The sequence below is a fragment of the Grus americana genome, chromosome 1, assembly GCF_028858705.1.
Source record: "Grus americana isolate bGruAme1 chromosome 1, bGruAme1.mat, whole genome shotgun sequence".
Classification (NCBI taxonomy): domain Eukaryota; kingdom Metazoa; phylum Chordata; class Aves; order Gruiformes; family Gruidae; genus Grus; species Grus americana.
In genome coordinates this window covers 27,589,726-27,597,039 of record NC_072852.1, presented here as the reverse complement: position 1 = coordinate 27,597,039, position 7,314 = coordinate 27,589,726, and positions in this window count along the sequence as shown.

The following is a 7,314-nucleotide window of genomic DNA, read 5'->3' as shown; positions in this document are numbered from 1 at the left end:
TCTTTCTGCTGGAGCAGTTCCACAGTCCTGGTTCTGCATGTAGTAGCACAGGCATCTGTACTGGCCCACAGCAGAGAAGGCATAAGCTGATAGTGGCAAGGGTATTATCATAAGGAACAGATACTTTGGTACTGCAAGCTAGAGGTTGCTCACTGACCGTTGCTTCTGGGGTGTTATCTCAGCAGCTCAGAAGATGCACAGGTGAGATGAACAGGAAATGGCCGGGGAAGTGGAGAAGTTCCAGAAGGCTCTTCGTGATCAGGAGTTGGAAGTCAAGATTGCCTTGGCTAAATGTATGGCCATTCTTGAGTGGTGCCATCACGCCTAACACCATGACTTTGTATTTAAGAAGGTTGATCTCATCTTTGTGCCTTTGTGCTTGCAGATGTTGAATACATTCTGCAGTGTTTTTCTTTGTTGCATGTAGCCAAAGACAAAAATTAAAGCTAAGAGTAGGCCAGACTTGGGCAAAATGCTCATTATATTGGGTAGGAGGTCTGCCTAAATAAAAGCAGGCCCGCACTTGAAAGTTTAGGATCACTGGAGATATTTCCTGTTTTATTTTGGCTGTAAGAGCAAAAAATTATTAATGAAAGGATTTTATTATTCAAATTTGTCTGGTCAGTCTTTGGGTGGTATATTAGACACAGCTCTGGTGTTACAAGAGGTACTGCGTGTGGGCAGGTCTCGTGTGCACAATGCAGTTTGCTGTGAAGATCCCCACATCAGTGCTGGACATTTCTTGTCTTCCAGGCCTCAGGAGCCTCCCCCAACTGCCATGGCATCTCTGAGATTATCAAGAGTCCCCACAGTGACACTGGAGATGGACTTTAACATGAAAAAATTGACGGGACTTCTCTCTACTGCCTCACCCCCCACCCCACTGTAACTGGTATCAACACCTGTTATGCCAGATGCCAATGCTGAATTTCCATTCTGCGGCTCCACCAGCCAAGAACTTTCCCCTCTCACTGACAGCCTCAGCCTCACGGCAGCACAGGGCAGGTTAGGAGCAAAGCTGAAAACAGGTCACATCTGAGTTTATCACAGGGACAACTCAAAGTGAAGGGCAAGATGTTCTGCATCTGCTTTCTCTGCGGAGAGATGCCAGAAAGTACCAAAAGCTGAACTTCTCTTTGACTGCTGTGGTGCAGGCTGGAGAAATATCTGAATGCCTTTTCCCTCTGTGGGCTACAAATTGGTCAGCTTCCCACGGGATCAAAACCTGTGGGATTTGCCAGTGTTTCCTGGCTAGCAGAAGCTCACCCACTACCTTCTGCCCAGACCACAAGAAGGATTGCTCTAAACCAGAGGAAGAGCCTGGGAACTGATAATTAGCAATTCCTCAACTCTAGTCCACACAACTGTGCTTCAAGCCTCCCTGGAGGAAAAGGAGAGAGATGTGTGCTGGGCATTTGCCTGGCCTCCAGGACGAGCTGCAGCTGTGAACAGAGCTGAAGTGAGCAGAGGAGAGCTCTTGCTTGGACTTATGGCCTTGCTTCTCTCTCACAAGCGAAGATGTCTGCGCGACTGATTTTCACTCAGACCAAGGTCAGAGAGAGAAGTCTTAACTGCCTGCTTAGGAAGAAAGCCTGCATAAGCCTTCAAAAATATGACTCATCATCCATACCAGCTAGGGCCAAAGAACTCAAATTCTATGACAAAATGCAGCAGTTCTGCTAAAATGTCACAACAGTTCTAGCAGCCATCACCATTTTGCAGCAATCAGACGGGTCCTTGTCTGTACCAGAGGCAAGCAGAGGCAGTAAGAGTGTACAGCCACATGAAAAGGGAACGGGAGAAGCGAGACCAGCAGGGGGAACGGAAGAAAATAAAGACGCATCCTGGATTACACATTTTATTAAATACCAAGTTGGAACAACATATTTGGCATTAGATGGTGTTAGCAGCACAAAACTGTCATCTTCCTGCCAGTGTGGTGGCCATGGCTGCTCTTCCTCACTGCCTGGCAACTCCAGTCCCTAAATTAGCAGGTGGAAGGGAAACCTTTCCTCTCAGTATAACCGCTCCTTGTTTTCTGGAGTTGGGACTTCTCTGCTCCAGCATCTTCTGATGGGTAATGATGCCATCTCGTCAGCTGTGAAAACAGTGAGAGGCAGTTGACTCATTCCACAAGAATACCTTCTAAAAATGAAAGTAGCTCTGCAACAGGGCTGCTTTAGCAACACATCTGAGTAACAAGCAGAGAAGTACATAAAAGGTTACATGCTACTGACCAGCCAGAACAACCACAACAGCACTTCTGGGAACTCTGCTTCTGGGTCCCCATAACAAGGGAAAGATGGGCTGAGACAGCAGCTACTGGTGAGCAGTAAGTTTGAGAAGTTTTTCTGCATCACCTCACCGCACCGTGCCCTGGGAAGCAATGGCACTGTTTAAAAAACCAACACCTGAGCTGCCTCCTGCTCAACTGGTGCCTAAGACGGGGCTCAAGGGCTGATCTTGAGCAAAGCCAACTTCATACAGTGGTTCCGAGTTATGATGGTGTTACTTGCCTCTCTTCCAGAGAAGGAATTAATCTGTCAGGCCTAGAAGATGCTGCCACAGCCTCAAGCTGCAGCCAGGCCTGTGCTGGAACACATGGCTCTCAGCCCTGACCCTCACCTGCAGACATGATGTCCTGGTAGGACTGCAGACCTGCCTGTCCCTCTGGATGGGCCTGGCGATCTGCACTCTTGGCTGGCCCCGCTGACTGTCACTGGACCTGTTCTGCTCTTCTGGGTGAGGGCCTGTGGGACTGCTCCCTGGCCCATGAGCTCACAGGCCCTGCCAGCCTTGCTTCAACTCTTGGCTCGCCCTTGACGTGCCTTTGCAGATACTGCTCTGCACATTCATTTTTACCCATGATGACAACTACAGCAGTGTCACTACTACTACAACAGAAAGAGCATCAAGAAGAGAACAGATAATTGACTATACCAAAAAAGTCTAGGAAAAGGGTAATATAGGTCTCAAAAGAGGAAAAAACACCCCACAACAAAAGAAAATCACCAAGAAAACTCCAAACAAACCAGAGCTCACCTTTGTTCTTCATCTACCACCTTCACTGACCATTTCAGAGCAGTTGTTCTTCATTTCTTCCTATAAACAATGGGGGGGCCTCCACTTCTCTCCCCTCATACACTCTCAGTTTCTTCATAGCTCTGCTCAGAAGGCTAATCAACCTACACAGCAAATGAGTCAAGAAAACAATGAAGCAATGGAACAACTGGCCTTTTTCACATACTCTTATGATGACAGCGCAGATGTGGCTTGCTTGATCTTTAATGTGCTTGATACACCAGCAATGACTGAGAAAAAACAGCATTCCTGTGCCACAAATCACTCAGAGGATCCAAATTTCACCTTGTGGTGGGTTGACCCTGGCTGGAGGCCAGGTGCCCACCAGAGCCACTCTCTCACTCCCCTCATTCACTAGACAGGGGAGAAAAGGTATAACGAAACGCTTGTGGGTCAAGATAAGGACAGGGAGAGATCATTCACTAATTATCGTCACGAGCCACCCCTGTAGCGCCCCCGCTGCCAAAACCTTGCCATGCAAACCCAACACACACCTGAAAAGAGGAATAAAAGACTTCCTTCCCCCCAGGATGTCTGCAGGGCAACCTGTATTTGCATTTCATTTAGCAGCTATTGAATACTATAGGCTCATGCACAGAAGTGCCGTGCAAGAACTAACGTGAGGCTTGAATTTGCTCACAAACAGTTATGTACACCTATTTTTACGGTAAAGTTCAATACGGCTTGACTTCTACTCAGGGGTACCTCTTCACCATACGAAAAACACATACCTCTCACAGTCCTTCTGCAGTTTGAAGTTTATTCTCAGTTCTTCACACAGATGCACTTCATCTCTGCATATCCCCACTATCAGCTTCTTCACTGGCCATCCTTTACTGTCGTGCTTTCAAAATAGAAAAGATCCATGACACACACAGCATAAAAACAGTATCTACGTGTGGTATGTGCATCTAGCGTTCTCAACAGAGAAGCTGTCTCTCTCTGTTGCTTCCTGTGTGACCCCCAAATGACAAGATACTCAGCACCTGAATGGCAGGGGTAACAGAAAAAGCCAAGCATGTAAGAACTCGGCAAAAAGGTGAACACAGTTCTCCTGGATATTGGATAGGCATCTGGAGAATTTTCTGGGCTCACCTGTTGCAAAAGTTGAGCCTTTTCCCTGTCATTCTGAGCAGCACGCTCTTCAAGGTAGTATCTTGACTTCAATTGCTCTTCCCACGTGCTGTGTGAGTCCTTTGATGTCCAAGCCAGCAGATTCTGCTTTTGCATCTGTGAAAGCAACAGTGGCAAAAGAAAAACCTAAGGTGACCGGAAAGACAACTCTGAAATAGAATGCAGTAACTGAAATAGAAACAGGCCTAAGCTCTCTGCTCCCCATCCAAAATCTAAAACACACCTCGGGAAACATAAGCAAGAACAGGAGTTGAAGCTGGAGGAAAGAATGAACACTCTAAAAGCGATAAGATGAGGTTACAGCTTTGGGGGATAAGAAGACACGCATACACACACACACACAAAATCACCCTACAACTTTCTTCCAAAGGTCCTCCAGAGTGCATAATGATACCTACTTTATAAAATAATAATTCCTCTAGTGCCCACCACAGAAAATACCCTACCCTCACGACTTCTGTAGCAACTGTACAATCATCTGAGAGCAAGAAAATGCTCTGCCTGCTACTGTACAGCATCACCTCACCTAATTATTCTATACCTCTGCCCCACCGTGTGGCAGGAACGAACCATCGCCTGTTCACAGGTGGGAAAGGGACCCTTCACATGGTCTCAAGGGCAAGCTGTGACAAAGCAACACAGATCTCCCAAGTCCAGTCTCCTCTCTCAGCTTTCAACCACAGATCTCCCTCCTGCCCCCAACATCCATCCTATCCATCTGTCATAGTTTAACCCCATTAGGCAGCTAAGCACCACATAGCCACTTGTTTGCTCCCCCCCGACAGGATTTGGGAGAGCATTGGCAGGGTAAGAATGAGAAAACTGATGGTTTGAGATAAAGACAGTTTCTTAAGTAAAGCTAAAGCTGCATAAGCGAGCAACGCAAAAGAAGGAATTCATTCATTACTTCCCATCGGCAGGCAGTTTTTCAGCCATTTCCAGGAAAGCAGAGCTTCTTCACATGTAATGGTTGCTTGGAAAGACAAATGCCATATCTTCAAACATCCCCCCCTTCCTCCTTCTTCCCCACAGCTTTTATTGCTGAGCATGATGTCATATGGCACGCAGGAACTGAGTTTCCCTAGGCTTTCCAGGAAAATCTCATCTTAAGATTTCCCCACAGAAACAGGTAACTAGGCTCAGGAGTTCACAAAAAAGGGAAGTTTATGATCAGCTTACTGAGGCAGAAGCTTGCAGGTCTCTCTGAAGGGCTTCAATCCTACTGCTCTGTTGCTGGACTGTGGCTTCCAATCTGGCATTTTCAATTTCAAGGCTTAAAAAGAAATACAGGTCTTATTACGCAAATCCACCAGAGCACCAATTCTGAAAGAACAGCGTGAAATAACATCATCTAAACCAAAAGCATCTTTCAAATTTGTGTTTTAACTTGCTGTAATGCAACAAGGCTATCCTGCTGTTTTTGAACAATCCCAGAAAGCGACAGACACCTTGCTTCGCTGTGTTACTCTCTTACCGTTGCACGTGTTCTTCCAGTTGTTTTACAGTAGTATTAGCCCCCAAAGATGCCAACAGGAGGTCCTGCAGTCTCTGGGAAGAAGCTATGACTTCTCTTTCCTTATTATCCAAGGCAGTCTTCAAGTCACGAACACAACGCTCAGACTGAAGACGCTGTTCTTCCAACTCCTGCAACTGTAAAATCAAAGTAGGAATCCAGAGTAGTCAGGTGAGCTTATACAGAGGAGTCAGCTGCTGCTGAAGAATTCAAGCGCTGCATATATCGGCACATTCCCTCTACTCAAAGAGCTGTAATCATTTCAAATACATTCAAACCTTCTCTTCTACTAGCAAAGGAACACAAACCGTGTTACTTCATCATCCTTTATACCGGCCTCTCCCATCCCTCCACTGATTTCCTATTAGCACGGTTCTAAGCACCGACACTGCTCCTGCTGCCCTTTCAGTGGCTTGTGACACTCTTTGTATCCACTTGTCTGCTCCTCCATGAAAACAGGAATTAGAAAAGTTCCTCCTTCTCCTAAAATGAACCCACAGCTCCCTCATAAGGAGATTTAAGATGATCTCTGTTTCAGAACTGTGAGGCCTCTATACTTCAGTTTTTGTAAGAACACTGCAAAAGGAGGTCCCCACCTCAGAAAGCAGCTTACAATTCACTTGCAAGAAAGCTGCTTAAGGACAGCAAGTTACAGCAGGCCCAAAGAAGGGAGAAAAAAAAGGTGGTGAGATGCTGCTTTGGATATACAGTGCAAACACACCACCTACAAACAAACTCTGCTTCTTGCTTAGTTCAATCCAGATGGTTCTGACACCTGTGTTATTGAAAAAAACCCCAAACTCTAACAACTCCTTAAAAAACGTTCCTTCAACCATGAAGAAGGTTCACATTGTTTTACACGCTGTGCACCCAAACCAAAGATGACCTTCACATGTATTTAGCAAGCTACATATAAGGAGAATATAGAGAGAGTGCAATATCCTGACCAGGGAAATCATGCCTCAGAGCAGAGGTGAGTTTTGAGAGAGAACGAACTGCTCTGTTTGTACCTAGCTGCCATAAGGCTGCTCCTAATGTACTGCCTTGCCCCTCCAGTTTGTGAGGAGCTCCCCAAAGGGCAGGTTGCTTTTATCACCAGGGGAGGGGAGGAAGAAGGGAAGAGAAAGGACATTGCTGCAATAGTACCCCAGAGCCTGAACAAGAGCTTCTGCTGTGGGGTTGAGGAGCAAGATTGTCTCTTACTTGCAACAGAAACCAGGTGGCTTTTTGATGATTCAAGTAATATTGTCTTGCACTCTGGAAGAGGAAAAGGAGGCCACTTGGCTGAAGGTTTCACTGGCTTTGTGTCACAGGGTATCACTGTTAACTTCCTTAGATCTCTCTCCTACTGGCTGCCAGAATACTGTTTTGGCCTTTTTCATAGTGTACAGGAAGAAACAGCCACCCACAGGTTTATTCTTATAGTGACAGGCTTTGCATACCTCAGCTTCAACCGTGTCCAATTCCTTTTGCAAGCACAGATTGTCTTCCTCCAGGTCACGGTTGTAGAGCGTAGTAACATCCAGTGAAGCTTCTGACATAGATTGCTTTTTAAGAGCATCAGCAAGCTTCTGCTGCAGCTGTGT